Source organism: Cyprinus carpio, chromosome A17 (genome assembly GCF_018340385.1).
Source record: "Cyprinus carpio isolate SPL01 chromosome A17, ASM1834038v1, whole genome shotgun sequence".
Lineage (NCBI taxonomy): Eukaryota > Metazoa > Chordata > Actinopteri > Cypriniformes > Cyprinidae > Cyprinus > Cyprinus carpio.
In genome coordinates this window covers 28,049,493-28,065,075 of record NC_056588.1, presented here as the reverse complement: position 1 = coordinate 28,065,075, position 15,583 = coordinate 28,049,493, and positions in this window count along the sequence as shown.

Here is a 15,583-nt window from a genome sequence, read left to right as displayed (position 1 = left end):
TGGTTCCAGAGCCCACCATCTGGCTATATAAGTGGGCATTCTGTCAAAAGATCCTCAGATTTCTTCTCCTTCAGCAATGACCACATTCTTTGCTCTACGAGACCTCGAAGTCTTCGCCGATGACAACCCTCACAATGGCTCAAGACCTCTGCTCGGCTGATTTGCCGCTCCTGTGAGCCACCTTCAGTTGATACAAATGCTGTGCTGTTACTGTGGCTCGTGCAAGGTAATCCACAGTGAGTGCATTTCATGCTTGGGGAAATCCCATGATAAATCACAGAGATTGAGTACTGCGGGAACATGAGTCTTGTCTCTCTGTGCTAGTGGATAGCTTTTCTTTCCTCAGCACCTGGAGATGAACAAGCTCATGCCGGCTCAGACCCCGCATAACTCACTCTCTCCCCACAGGGAGACTTCTCCCATCCTCTTTTCTCACCCAGACCAGCATCCCTCTGCTGCCACAAGTAACTTGGTCTCGTTCGGTGGAAGCAAAGATAACCCCCTAGATGACACCATGTCATTGGAGACCACCTGCAGCTGCCTGGATGAATGGTTCCTGTCGGGCCCCTCATCAGTAAGACAATCAATTATAGATGAGTTCACCAAGTCATGGTGCGCCCTGTGAACTTCCACTTTATCTGCCCTCCCATTGGTCAACCGCACTGAAGAGAGCCGCTGGCCCGCCCATGGCCATTGGATGGAAGGTGAAGGTCACCCACCTGTCTAAGCCTTGTAGGACGACTTCAGCCCTTGCTGGACAAGCTTACTCGGTGCTGCACTCCAGGTCTTTCAGGCCAAACTCCTCCGATGCATAGACAAGTCTGGCCCTGACCTAGCAACGTTCAAAGAAAAGGCACAACAAAATTATTGTCCATTAACCAGGCAACCGTGACTGAATTGAAGGGAGCGCACCAGTGTGGCCCCCTTGATGGATGTGATTCTGCGTGGAAATGCATTCAGCTTCCCCGGTTCATGTAACACCTTATGCTGGTGCTACAGCTGGGCCTGCTTCGTATTTGGCCCCTACAGTACTGGTGAAACCACGAGTTCCATCCCATGCTTGGTGTCACGGACACCTGTATATCAAGGTGCATGGCAGCTCTGGCCCCTTGGAAAGACCCTCAGTGGATTAATCAGGGTGTGGCTCTGAGAATAGTCTGCAGAAGGAAGGTTGTCTCAACAGATGCATCCAACATGGGTTGGGGAACTCTGTGGGATAGCAAACCGGCTTTCGGCCCGTGGTCGAAAGAGGAAGGGCGGCAACACATCAACTGCCTGGAAATGTTGGCAGTGTGTCAGGGCCTTTAGAACTTCTTGCCAGACCTAAAGGGTCACCACATTCTAGTCCACTTGGACAGCATGATGGTGGTGTCTTTTATAAATTGCCAGGGAGGGCTCTCCTCAAAGTACCTTTTCACTCTGGTGGAGCGCCTCATGGAATGGGCTCAGCTCACCTTGCGTTCGCTGAGAGCAAAATATGTGCCGGGGAAGTTGAACCCAGGAGCAGAAGACTGTGAGACACCAGCACATAGCGTCTAGCAATGCAGTACAAGTGTAGTATTGAAAGGGAACATACTCAGTTACTAATGTAACCTCGGTGCCCTGAGATATGGGAACAAGTGCTTCATTTCTAGCCATGCTATGGAGCTGGCGGGCTTTGTGGCCATAGGCTCATGCAGCTCCGTTTACTCGCCATTGGTTCGTTTTTATTTTACTGCACAGACCAATGGCCGTGCAGTTACACTGCATTATTAAAAAAGGCTTCAGTATCCTAGAAAAAATGACTTTTTCCCATATTGTCATTCCCGTATCTCAGGGAACCAAGGTTACGTTAGTAAGCTAGTATGTTATTAAATCAAAAGCAGTGAGTTTTTTTCCTCTCTCTATTTTTTTTTCTTTTTTTTTTCTTGGATTAACATCAAGGAACATACATCAGCTAGTAAATTAGGCACAATCACTTTAAGACACGATGCACAGATCCGGTATACAATATATTATTGGTGTAATTTCAGTTCAGTATGCATGTGTACCGAACAAATACAGCATTATTTTAACCACTGCATGAGCAGAACTTCATTGGAAACTTACAGATATATTGTTACTTTTGATAAGAAACAAAGTCTCATCTTACATTATGTCCATTTTTTCAGGAAATTCAAAGAAATGCCATTTTGGCACTCTTTGATGTGGCGACAGATCACATATAAATGCCTCCATTCAAATGGCAGTGCGAAGCATGAGTGAGCGCTATCCTCCCTTCATCTTTACTACTAGTTTTAACCTGAAATAAACATGAATGAGCATATCATGCCTCATGCACTTGCTCAATCAGTGTTTCAACAGCAGAAAGATGGCAATAAAACAGCTTGTAAACAAAATGTCACATAGCAATTACCTCAGGCAGATCATCAGAGTCCACAGCTCCTTAGTGTGCTCGAGAAATGAAGTGCAGAAGAATAGTGCTTTGTAAAATATTAGACTAAATATTTCCGAACCATGACATCAAAACCAAGGTACATAACGAAATGTCTTGTTTGTGTACCGTTACACCCCTACAATAGATAGCGCATTAAAAATGCAGATGTGCTAATATTCAGGAAAAACTGTATCATATAGAAATACACACACACACACACACACACACACACACACACAGACACCAAAAAAAAAAAAAAACCCTACAATAGATAGCGCATTAAAAATGCAGATGTGCTAATATTCAGAGTTGGGACGCTGTACAAATTGTGAATAAAAACAGAACGCAATAATGTGGAAATTTCAAATTTCAATATTTTATTCAGAATACAACACAGATGACATATCAAATGTTTAAACTGAGAAAATGTATCATTTTAAGGGAAAAATAAGTTGATTTTAAATTTCATGGCATCAACACATCTCAAAAAAGTTGGGACAATGCAATGTTTACCACTGTGTGGCATCCCCTCTTTTATAACAGTCTGCAAACGTCTGGGGACTGAGGAGACAAGTTGCTCAAGTTTAGGAATAGGAATGTTGTCCCATTCTTGTCTAATACAGGCTTCTAGTTGCTCCACTGTCTTAGGTCTTCTTTGTCCCATCTTCCTCTTTATGATGCGCCAAATTTTTTCTATGGGTGAAAGATCTGGACTGCAGACTGCCCATTTCAGTACCCGGATCCTTCTTCTACGCAGCCATGATGTTGTAATTGATGCAGTATGTGGTCTGGCATTGTCATGTTGGAAAATGCAAGGTCTTCCCTGAAAGAGATGACGTCTGGATGGGAGCATATGTTGTTCTAGAACTTGGATATACCTTTCAGCATTGATGGTGCCTTTCCAGATGTGTAAGCTGCCCATGCCACATGCACCCATGCAACCCCATACCATCAGAGATGCAGGCTTCTGAACTGAGCGCTGATAACAACTTGGGTTGTCCTTGTCCTCTTTAGTCCGGATGATATGGCGTCCCAGTTTTCCAAACAGAACTTCAAATTTTGATTCGTCTGACCACAGAACAGTTTTCCACTTTGCCACAGTCCATTTTAAATGAGCCTTGGCCCAGAGAAAACGCCTGTGCTTCTGGATCATGTTTAGATATAGCTTATTTTTTGACCTATAGAGTTTTAGCCGGCAATGGCGAATGGCATGATGGATTGGGTTCACCGACAATGTTTTCTGGAAGTATTCCTGAGCCCATGTTGTGATTTCAATTACAGTAGCATTCTTGTATGTGATGCAGTGCCCTCTAAGGGCCCGAAGATCACAGGCATCCAGTATGGTTTTCCGGCCTTGACCCTTACACACAGAGATTGTTCCAGATTCTCTGAATCTTTGGATGATATTATGCACTATAGATGATGATAACTTCAAACTCTTTGCAATTTTTCTCTGAGAAACTCCTTTCTGATATTGCTCCAATATTTTCCGCTGCAGAATTGGGGGAATTGGTGATCCTCTGCCCATCTTGACTTCTGAGAGACACTGCCACTCTGAGAGGCTCTTTTTATACCCAATCATGTTGCCAATTGACCTAATAAGTTGCAAATTGGTCCTCCAGCTGTTCCTTATATGTACATTTAACTTTTCCGGCCTCTTATTGCTACCTGTCCCACCTTTTTTGGAACGTGTAGCTTTCATGAAATCCAAAATAAGGCAATATTTGGCATGACATTTCAAAATGTCTCACTTTCAACATTTGATATGTTATCTATATTCTATTGTGATTCCACTCCTTTTTTACTCATAATTTGTACAGTGTCCCAACTTTTTTGGAATCGGGTTTGTATATACTGGATACATCAAACTCTAAACGTTTTTTTTGTTGTTTTTTTGTTTTTTTTTTTTTTTTTTTTTGTTTGTGAGTTGCTTGATAGTTTATGCTCCCACACTGTAAAAACAACAGTTATGATATTATCATAGATTAATCCTATTGTACAAGTCCTTCAGTGTAAGCCTATAGGATTTATTTGTGTGATATTTATGTCTGCCTGGTAAACATTTGATCATTTAGAGAAATATAGCAAACCTCTTTTCGACAAACCACACAATCTGAGATATTATTAATCAAATCATATCACTGATTATATACGTGCTAATGAAACCTGGTAATCTCTGTATAGTATGCAGTAAAGCTTTGAATTATGACATTTACTGCCCTTGCACTCATCCGTAAAGGTGGAAGAATGTGTCTTAACCCTGGCAGGAAGAATTAATCAACCGGGCTGAATGCATAAGGTGTTACATGAATCGGGGAAGCTGAATGCATTTGCACGCAGAATCACATCCATCAAGGGGGCCACACTGGTGCGCTCCCTTCAATTCAGTCACGGTTGCCTGGTTAATGGACAATAATTTTGTTGTGCCTTTTGTCACAATGCCATAAAGCTTTGCAGCCAGTCAGGCAGAGCAGCCTAACTGAGGTCCTATCGGCACAGGAAACCTGACAGCTGGGGAAGCAATGTTGTAGTCAAACTCAGTTGTGGAAAATGGAAATGTAACCTGTGCCCTCTGTTTCTTTGTATTCATCATTTAATTTCTATTGTTTTACATAAAAACTCCTGCAAACCCTTGGGCAATTTGAATATCAGTCATGTCCATTTAACCTTCTCTGATGAGGCAGTACGAATTAACTAGAATACATTGTATGTGGATCCAAATGCTTTCAAAGCATTATTTCCCTAATTGCCCCCTCTCATGCTTAGTTCATATGTGGGTATTCATTTGGAATGCCATCCTAACATTTTTTCTTGTATTAATTTTTTTTTTGACGGCCAATAGCATCCAACTGTGATAGTCCTTCCGAGTCTTCCAAAGAAAAAGTTGTGTGCTCTGCTGTTGAAGAGAGCTGTCATTGTACCCAGCCACTGCACCATGTTATAGAACTTGTAGAGCGAAGAGAGAGCAGCGAAATTCAAGTGCAGCCAGAATGGCCCTGCAGAGGTTCAAAATAGTTGGGTAGTAGATCAGTCTAACTTTACCGAATGAGTGGGATAACAACTCTGAAAGCTAGCATTATTCCCCAAAGTATATCATGAGCTAGAAAACATGCTTAGAATGAGGAATAAAACAGTTTGTGGGTTTCATACTTTTTTTTTCAATAGGCTGCCAACTAGCAATGACAGCTGCACTTTCTCAGAAAGAAAAATGTGTGTGTGTGTGTGTGTGTGTGTGTGTGTGTGTGTGTGTGTGTCTGTGTAGAATTACTCACAAGATAGGAAGTGTGTGTGTGTGTGTGTGTGTGTGTGTGTGTGTGAAGAATTACTCACGAGATCAGAAGTTTACACAAAGTAGTACTAACAAAGCATTGCTGGTGACTCAAGCATTAGCAGAGAATTATTAGTGAATGAATCATTGTTTTGAGGCTTAACCAGTTAACAAAATTCTGCAAATCTTATGCAAAAATGCAAATTATATTTCAGCTCTAAATTAATTTATGTTGCTATGGTCACACACAGCAGCTGTTAAGCAAGAAAGCAAGAAAGCAAGAAAGAAAGAAAGGAAAGGAAAAGAAAAGAAAAGAAAGAATTGTAATTACACAGGTGATACAGAAAAAAAAAACTACATGAAACTCCATCTTCTCATGACAATCTGTTATTAATAGAATAACAGCATTGGAAAAGATGTGATGGCTTTCGTGACCATTCTGTCTGTGAAAGATTGGAATTTAATGCACTGAATGGTAGTTAACATTTTTGTGCCGCATCTGCATACAGTTGTACAATTTCAATTTTTGCATAATTCGTGCAGACTTAAAGTGTTACGCATGAGGAAAATTGAAAATGAATATTCCATTAAATCTATGTGTCTGCAGTAATTGGCTTCATTAGAAGGGGGTGAGGGTGGGAGATGGGGTTGGATTGTGGGGCATTCACAGCTAATTTGCTGCCATTGGACACAAGCACTTATCTTGTTTCTCTTTGTAAGATGATAAGATTGGGTATTCTGAATAAAAGTCAATTAAATCCCCCGAGTCCTGCCTCAGTTTACCCTCAGTGGTGGTACAGTGGGTGGGGCTTTCCTCCGCACACTCACTCGCCACTCTTACATCCACCGTCGCATGCTCTGCTGCCAGCTCTCGCACCTGGTCAGATGATCCATGAGGCTCCGGCTCTAGATTGATCCTCGCCTTCTCTGGCGATGGCTCGCCGGTTGCGGCAGGCTTTGGCTCACCATCTGCAGTGGGCTCTAGCAGAATTTAAATCAATCTATTGTTTTCTGTGAGTGAGTAAACAAGATGATTTTCACATCATTTTGAAGCAAATATTCTAGGCTACAAGGTCCATGTTTGACAGTCTAGTGAACAAATGTTCTCTAGGTGTTTTATGACCTTATTTCAGTGACTTCAAAATTGTAGTTTTTCACTAACTACACATAAACTGTTTTCTCTGAACTGTTTTCTCAAAAACACAATAATGTACATACATGCTATTTACATATTATTGTAGCCCAGTTTGTACTGATTACAGTGTTATTAGACTTTGGCCATGTATATGTTTATAAGCAACTGAAAAAAAGCACAAAAGTCAGGGGATGTCAAAACTTATCCCGGACCCCAAAACCCCTTAGACCCCAGAGGGTTAAAACTTTTACTCAATTAATATTCTAAATGGTGACTTCGATTTTCTACTTTCTGCTTAAGATACCTGTACTTTTTATGTGTGGCACTCAGGTACTTAATTTCCACCACTGCCCTTCACAGGCTGATTAGTAGTATTTCAATCATCTTCTTTCCTCACAATATCTGGAATTTATTTCAGCTTTGACATAGTGTATTAGTGGTTAAAAAACTTTTAACTAACTTCATGCTGTTGAAAAAGTTTTGGGTGTTGATTTAATTGAACAGGGATGGCAGTAGCCAGGCCTGTTTACATATAGTCCAGCTGAAACCCATTATGAATGCAGTTGCATAGATTTGTAAATAGTACCTACAAGGGGTGATAGAATGTACACCACAACTCGTTACATTTTTATCATCTGAACAAAAAATATCAGGGGAGATTATTTATTAAAAATCTCATTCCTTCATATCAGCTGCCATGATAACTTCTTCAGTGTCTCTAATAACACTGTGACCCTAAACTGTTAAGGTCATTGCACACTCCGAAAATTTTGTCCGAAATTTTCACACGTAATAAAATAAATATCACCTCACGTTATGTCAGTCACGTTTGTACACTGTTATTGTACACGTCCGTTTTTTGCATCCGTAGTAAGCATTTTGAGAGGTGTTTTGACAGTTCAGAGTCACCGTACAAGTGAACGCCAAAATCCAGAATGGCGATTGTCAAGTTCATTCACTCTGTCTCACAGTACAAAGCACTGTATATAGATCCTTGCACACTGAGTTCACAGAAATCGTATCGCAAGCAAAAGCATCAAACTTAGCCACTGACATCCTAAAGTAAACTTTGAATCACCCAAGATAATCCCGCTGCTCCTGAAGGGGAACTCTCCGTCCTCTCTTTAAAACTCAGGATTGGATGGACCCAATATTTCCTTTCTTTTTCTTTTTTTAAGAAGCGAGAGGACAACAAAATCATCCTCTCTGCTTAAGACTCCATTTAAGTGCTGGTTTGCATTTTTTTTGTTAGTTTTTTTTTTTTTTTTTTTTTTGCAACTGATTCATTACTAAGCATCAGACTCAGTGTGCAAGATTTATGTGTGTGACAAATTTTTTGGATTTTGAATACGAAAAAAAAAAAAAACGCATACAAAAAGTGCCTTTAGAGAAAACTACTAGACAGTTTAGGCAACATAGCTACAAGCACCTTGATGACCTAACATCAGGGCTGTGTGCCATTCAGAATTAGCTTGAGGCTTTAAGATTGCAATTTAATTGAAATTGAATTAAGATGGCAATCAGAGTGCAGAATTATAATGAGAATGTGATTTTAAGGAAGCAACATGAAAATTCTATGAACATCTAGGATATTTGCATAACTGCTGTAAGGTTTGTTAATAAAAAAAAATACAATAAAAAATAAATAAAAAAATCTTGAGATTAAAATAAAAATTCTTAAAATTATCCAGCTCTGCCTAATGCACACCTGACTTTATTACAGTGATACTGAGATTCTCCTTTTGAAGCCTTGAACTAAATCAGAAAGGATGTTAACCTCCTAATCGCATGGGAGTAGTTTTCCAAATCCACAAAGTGAGATTAAAATAAAATAAAATAATAAATCAGAAATGGTTTTCCAAATCCACAAAGTGAGATTAAAATAAAATAAAATAAAATACCGGAAAGACAAATAAAGAACATATTTTTTTGTTTAATTGTGTTTTGTATTTTTATGTTGTATTTAATGTTACTTTCTTATGACAAAATCTATCTATCTTGTTTTTTCTCTCTCTCTCTCTCTCTGTGTGTGTGTGTGTGTGTGTGTGTATATATTTCATCATTTCAGCATATATGTTATTATCTTACTGATGCCTCTGGCAGGTCAGACAGCATTGTGTGAATGAACATTATGCTGTTCACCGTTACATCAATATTTGCAATATTTATGCTGGTTGTCATCAGGCTGTGTAACACCAGTCAGTGCGACATTATTTTTTTTTTTTAAAGGTGCCATACAATGCAAAAATCACTCTTATAAGGTGTTTGAACACAGTTGTGTGGCCACAGTGTGTGAAAACAACCAGCCTATAATGGTAAAAATCCACCCACTCATTGTTTTACAACCTCTTAAGATCCTGCGGCCTCATATGAGGACATTATATTTTAGTGAATTTGTCTGAGACTGTACATGCCACAGTAAGTCTGGATGTCATGTACAGAGCACTTTCAGGGCTTTTCAGAGATACCAAATGATTGGGTGTTTCACCATGACCACTCCCTCTCCTTGGTCATCAAAAATGTCTGAAATTAATTTAGTGACACTTTTATGGAAATATTATAATATTTTGTAATTATCATTTAAATCTGTCTAATTTTTAAATTGTGTGTCATAAATAAACAGATCAAGAAAATGTTATGGGGTTTCAAATCAAAATATGACTTTCTGTTGCGAAACAGGACGTTGATTTCATACATGTCCTCATATTAGGACACCGGGACTAAAATCATGTTTATTACGCATTTTTGGAGACATAACAAATGAATAGGGAAAGAAATTATATTTCAATATTCTATAAAATATTATATATTATGGAAATCTTGTCATTACTGTCATTATTACACGTCTTTTTTCATTATATGTTGCCCCAAAAACGCATTAATATGCAAATTAGATTTAGTTTATAGATACATTGTATATAATGAGAAAACTCATTTATTTTATAGAATTTTGCAGAAAGAAAAATGGTATATTGAATCATTCTGTTATAACATAGTTGAGAATCATCTTTATACATAATAATAATAAATAAATAAATAAATCTTGAAAACTAAAAATGTATTGCTGATTTAATAAATCAATTGTTTTTACCTATGTATGTTCATTCATGTATTTTCATTTTTTTTTTTTTTTTTAAGAAATTGAGTCCCGATGTCCTCTACTGAGGACATAGCATTACTTATGAATGAAATATCTTGGGGAAAGTCTGTCATTACTGTTTTTTTGCTGTAACTGCTGGAGGTACAATATCAGCACGAAAGTTGTTGTGTTGTGTGTTGGGATGCACCAACGAACAAAGGAGTCTCCATAGACCGTTGAGGACACGGTGGTTAAATGTAATTTTCGAAGGAAATGTCCTGAAAAAAAAAAAAGGAAAAGTCCTATACTTTTGTGCTAACATTTTATGCCAGACTGTCTTACAAATGAGGGTCAGTTCAGTGCTGGAGTTGTGCAAAGATTGCTTCTAAAAGAGGGATTGATACCAACGTTTCTTGCGCAAACATCCAGACAAAGTAAGCATCACTCATTATATTTTGTTTTCCAAAAGAGCTTCTTGGCTCTCTGTAAGGCTAATGTTGCTAAAGCTACCATTGTCTCTGCCTGTTTTCACTAATGCTGCCTTCACGTGCTACAAGAATAATCGTAAATAGGAATGTGGTAGTTAAAAATTGGATTTGGATGTGGTTTGGGGTTGGTATTTGGAAGCAATGTGGTTTAACTGTAACACTGGTATGCCTTTGAAAAGGGAGGCAGGAGCACCAGGCGAGAGCACCAGATAATTTTCATTTAAAGGGGACAAACACACACACAAAAAAAACAAAAAAAAAAAAAAAACAGCGCGTTTTGCCTCATACCCTAAAAGTGGCAATTTCAACAAGCTATAAAAAAAAAATATATGTGGGGTATTTTGAGATAAAACTTTGCATACACACTCTGAGGACATCAGGGAACAATTTAAAATATTGTATCAATGCATTCTATGGCACCTTTAAACAAGTCATTTTCATTGAATGGTGTTCAGTCACATTTCAGTGTGTATAATGTTCATGTTCAGTGTGATAAATCCAACAAGCTTTAATTAATTAATAAATAATAATAAATTGAATATTGTGTTAATGATATTTAGAAAGTGTCTGCAGACAGTAATATAAGTTAAACAGATTACTAAAAAAAAAAAAAAAAAAAAAGTTACATTTAAAATACCCTGTAATGTTTAGTCAGCTGCATTTATGGTTTCTGTCCCAGTATTTCATGTAATCAGTTTGTTTAGAGGAAAACAAATGTCTGCTGCTCTCACAGCATGATATAAGACAAGAGAAAAATAGTATCATTTTCTTTGAAATGGCTCTGCTGGAACCTCAGGAAAATTACTGATTAGATTTTATTTGTGCCAGTTCAATGACAATTACTCATGAGAATATTAGTTGAACAGCAGCTTTGGAGTACGTGGCTTTGTTTTGCGATGGCAGCTTACAGCAAGAATGTCAAAGACTAAGACACTGAGATTTATAAATCAAGCTGAATGCAAGCAAGCAGTGGGCAAACAATGTTCATCACACCCGGACACTGCATTCATGAAGACACTGTGAAAATCGGTACAAATTACTGGACAAAGGTAACTAATTTTCATGCAGAGGAACAAATTTGCATACATTTCAAAACTACTTATAGATTTCCATAAGAAAATTTCATGTATATTAAGTAAATAAATAATCAACATTGATTGTGGAATGTATACAAAGCAAGATGGCGCGGCTAGCCACCTGCGACTTACCTGGCTGTTTGTTATTGTTATGTTTTTATATATGATTATTCAACATGCTTCTACTGCACTTATCTATGATAGAAAAACACTCTTTGACATTTGAAATTCTGTTGAGGAGTTGATTAAGCAGAATCTAAATAAATCAATCACCTGTCTTCCTTTGGTTGGTCTTCTATACAGGAAAGTTTGCGCCGACTGCCCTGTGCCTTTTCCAGAAGAAAGCGGTGCCGTAGACGTGGGAACCGAGGCGGCGTTTCCACCAGATGGAAATTGTACCTGCCGTCCTCTGTAGTACCTCATTCATATCCTTATCTCGGCAGATGTGGGCTGGTTTCGGATCGCGTTTGCTCTGGGCGGTGTGAGGAGTCGCTGTATGGCTGGATCCGGCCCGTTGTACCTGTACTCGACTCAACTCTCCCTCAGGTATCTTTGCCTCATCTCCGCAGTGGATGAGTGGATTTAACGAACCTTCGCCTGCTGTTTCGTGCATCACAGTCGGCTAATGATTCGATCTTGGTCAGAATGGCTCTGGTTAATTCAAGATCGTTAGTTAATAAGACCTTTATATTGAATTATTTTTCACTTCACGAGATCTGGATTTTAATGTTGGAGACCTTAGCTCTTTTACTAAGCTTGTACCAGTGGATTGTACCTTTTTTAATCCCCCCTGCACTACTGGTTGAGGTGGTGGACTTGCATCAGTTTAAAAAAAAAAAAAAAAAAAAAAATTATGTGATGGCCTGAGCTTGCAGCCTGATGTCTATTCCAGTTTTGAATTACAATTGATGCATGTTGACTCAGCAAACCATGTGCTATGTGCACTGGTTTACTGACCACCCAAATTAAACAAGTTTATTACTGAGTTTACCAAATTTTTAGGAGGAATTATGACAAATTATTGATAATGGCTTCTCCGATCACAAGTCTGTTTTTGGAATTTCCTTTCCAAGACCTGCTGTTAAACCATGTGCACCTGCACGCCAGCTCTGAACACTGAATTCTGTGACTGGTCTTGATTTTTGTAATTTGTACAGTAATGGTTCTTTTTTATGTGAATCATGAATGCTCACCCTCTCATTTAAGTACTGAAGAGTTACTTCATTTATCTCTGCGTGTACTGGTATCCTTGACTCTATTGTGCCACTTAAGGTTAGGCGCATTAAACCTAAATCAGAACCGTGGTTAAATGATTCTACTCGTGCACGTCTACTCGACGGGTCTGTAGGCACGCTGAGCGCAAATGGAAGAAGGACAAGCTTCAAGTTTCCTATGATACTTTTAGGGGTTCGCTGTCAAAATATCAGATAATGGTCAAAAGAGCAAGGGCCAATTATTTTTCTGATATTATTGAGAAAAAAAAAAAAGTTGCAACCCCAGAGTTTTATTTAGTACTTTCAACTCTGCCATTAATCCTCCTGTATTTGACGGTCTTGATGTCTCTCTGCAAACATTTGAAAACTTTCGTAATCACTGAGAAGATTGCCAATACTTCTATTCAGTTACCTAATTATGATCCATTGGTCTCAACTGTTTCATGCTCTGCTCTTGTTTTTATCAGTTTGAGTCAGAGGACAGATTTTTGAAAATTGGAAGTCTACAAACAGTCCTCAAGATATTATTCCTACACGCATTTTTAAACAGGTTTTTGGATTTTGGCTTTAATAAATTGTTGCCTGTCTACAGGCTTTGTACCATCTTTTTTTAAAAACATGCTATTGTGCAGCCTGTTTTGAAAAAAAAACCTGATTTGGACCCTACAGTTTTTTTTTTAATTTCAGACCAATTTCAAAACTACCTTTTCTTTCGAATGCTCTGGAGAATGTAGTTTTTACCTAATTACAAACATGAAGAACAGTTTTACATTTTAATACTCTTACTATTGTTGCTCTGAATGATTCAATCGCAGTTTAACCCCACCCCCCACCACACACACACACACACACACACACACACACACACACACACAGTACCAAAATGGACTCAGGAACAGAAGGTTAGTTGACAGATGATTAATTGAAACAGGTATATCTGAAGGCGGGGAAGTGATGCAGGTGAGTATATCCATTGGAGAGGTAGATAATGGTAGTGACAGTAGGAATTGGATACTAGTATTCTTACAGACAGTGGGTTGACCAGGATGGCTGAGTGGTTGCACGCACCTCTGGAGTGACGTAGGAGAGGAAGACTTGGAAGAGGAGATTGTTGGAGGAGTGCTGGAGAAACTCTGGAGATTAGGAGATTTCCGCTGGAGAAGAAGTAAGTCGAGAGGTAAGTTTGAGAAGTCAATGCAAGTAACTAAGACGGGGAAAGTTCAAGATCAGACCAGGTGATGACTGAGGTGTGTGCTTTTATGTGCTGGTGAAAGGGTGACTGAATTGAGAACAGGTGCTGGTGATTAATACTCGAGTGAGGGAGTGCGCTGTGAGTGATGAGCCTGACCGACTTGTGACACAGACAAAGGCCTATAGAATGGACCTTTCCATCACATAAATTCATAGACAAAAGCCCTATTCGCACGGGATTAGTTTTATCTTGGGACCTTGTGTGATTTTGAAATTCCCCCCCCCACACACACACATCTGAATTTTCCTTGACACATTTATAAGAATCTTGAAGATTCTTCTCTTGAAGACCCAATCCAGTTTCATATGCAACACACCATGCTAGAAACAAAGGCTTGTAAAATTTCCCTCCAAAGTACCATTCCTCATTGGCTCACTAAAATCCTGAGGGTGTGACATCCTCACACTTTAAAGATCACTGATCACCAGATCAGGGCTGTTCTTTTAGATTCTAACAAGATGAGGATGCTGAGATAGATGTCTTCCAAGTTACTGAGGTTGTGAGGTTGTGACATTTTAAAGATCACTGTGAGACCCATCCGTTTCAATGCAACACCCATACAAGATGAGGATGCTGAGATAGATGTCTTCCAAGTACCCATAAATTTATGCCAGGCTGTGGCCTTGTCTTTCCATTCACCAAAGATCTTCAGACTTCAGCTGGCTCTCTCTTATCAAGACAACATCAGTCAAGATCAACTGGAGCCTGAACAAACTGTAACAGGACACCTTTATTTAAATGGGGAAGACATGCAGGTATCAAACTTAGTCTCATTGTTTGATCCATTAAACACCCCCACCCCACCACTGCATGTCTGTTTTTACTGTTGACCAAACTGATGAGTTTTGATGTCATGTGTGGTATGTAGACTGCAACTGACAGCAGATCTTTGGAAACCCATTGTGTAAGAGAGTCTGAAGTAAAAAACAATATTAAAGTATGTGATATATAAGGAGCTTGCACAGCGCTAGACAAACCCATGAAATAATAAACACATTCATTAATCACACAACGATCAAAAATGCTAACGACAATCCAGTTACCTAGGGTCTAAATAAATGAACAGTGCATTTCATTCAGTTCCTCTCTACAGCCGAATCAATATACATGTGGACACATTCAACTTCATAAATACAGTGAAACTAATGCATCAGCCCCCAAGTGATTGCATTCATGATCATAAACTGTTAAAATATATTCAAAAAAGCTAGACTTTTTATTGCATGTACAGAGTGGATTACCATATTCAATCAATCTATGACAAAGCTTATTTAGAGAATGAAAACACATTGAATCTCATTACACAACAAATACAAAGGGTACAGTCAATGTCATTCACTGTTTTCCTGCAACAGAAAATGGCTTGTATTTAACCACCAGTTTTCTTATTGCATATCTTTCAGACTTCCTTTATTTTATCTGAGTTTGAAGAAATTTTGCCAAGGGCATTCTCTACACCAGGAGATCTAGAATCAGAAAACAAGATATGGCATCAAAAGACACCTTTGAATTCTCTTTTCCTGAAATTCTGCCAGTAAGGCAAGAGCCTTTTCCCTCCACTCATTACTTACTCATTTTATTGCTCATTAATACACTATGCTGATAAGCAGACTAAATGTTGTGCCAAAAGCATAATTAATAAATGAGTATAATGC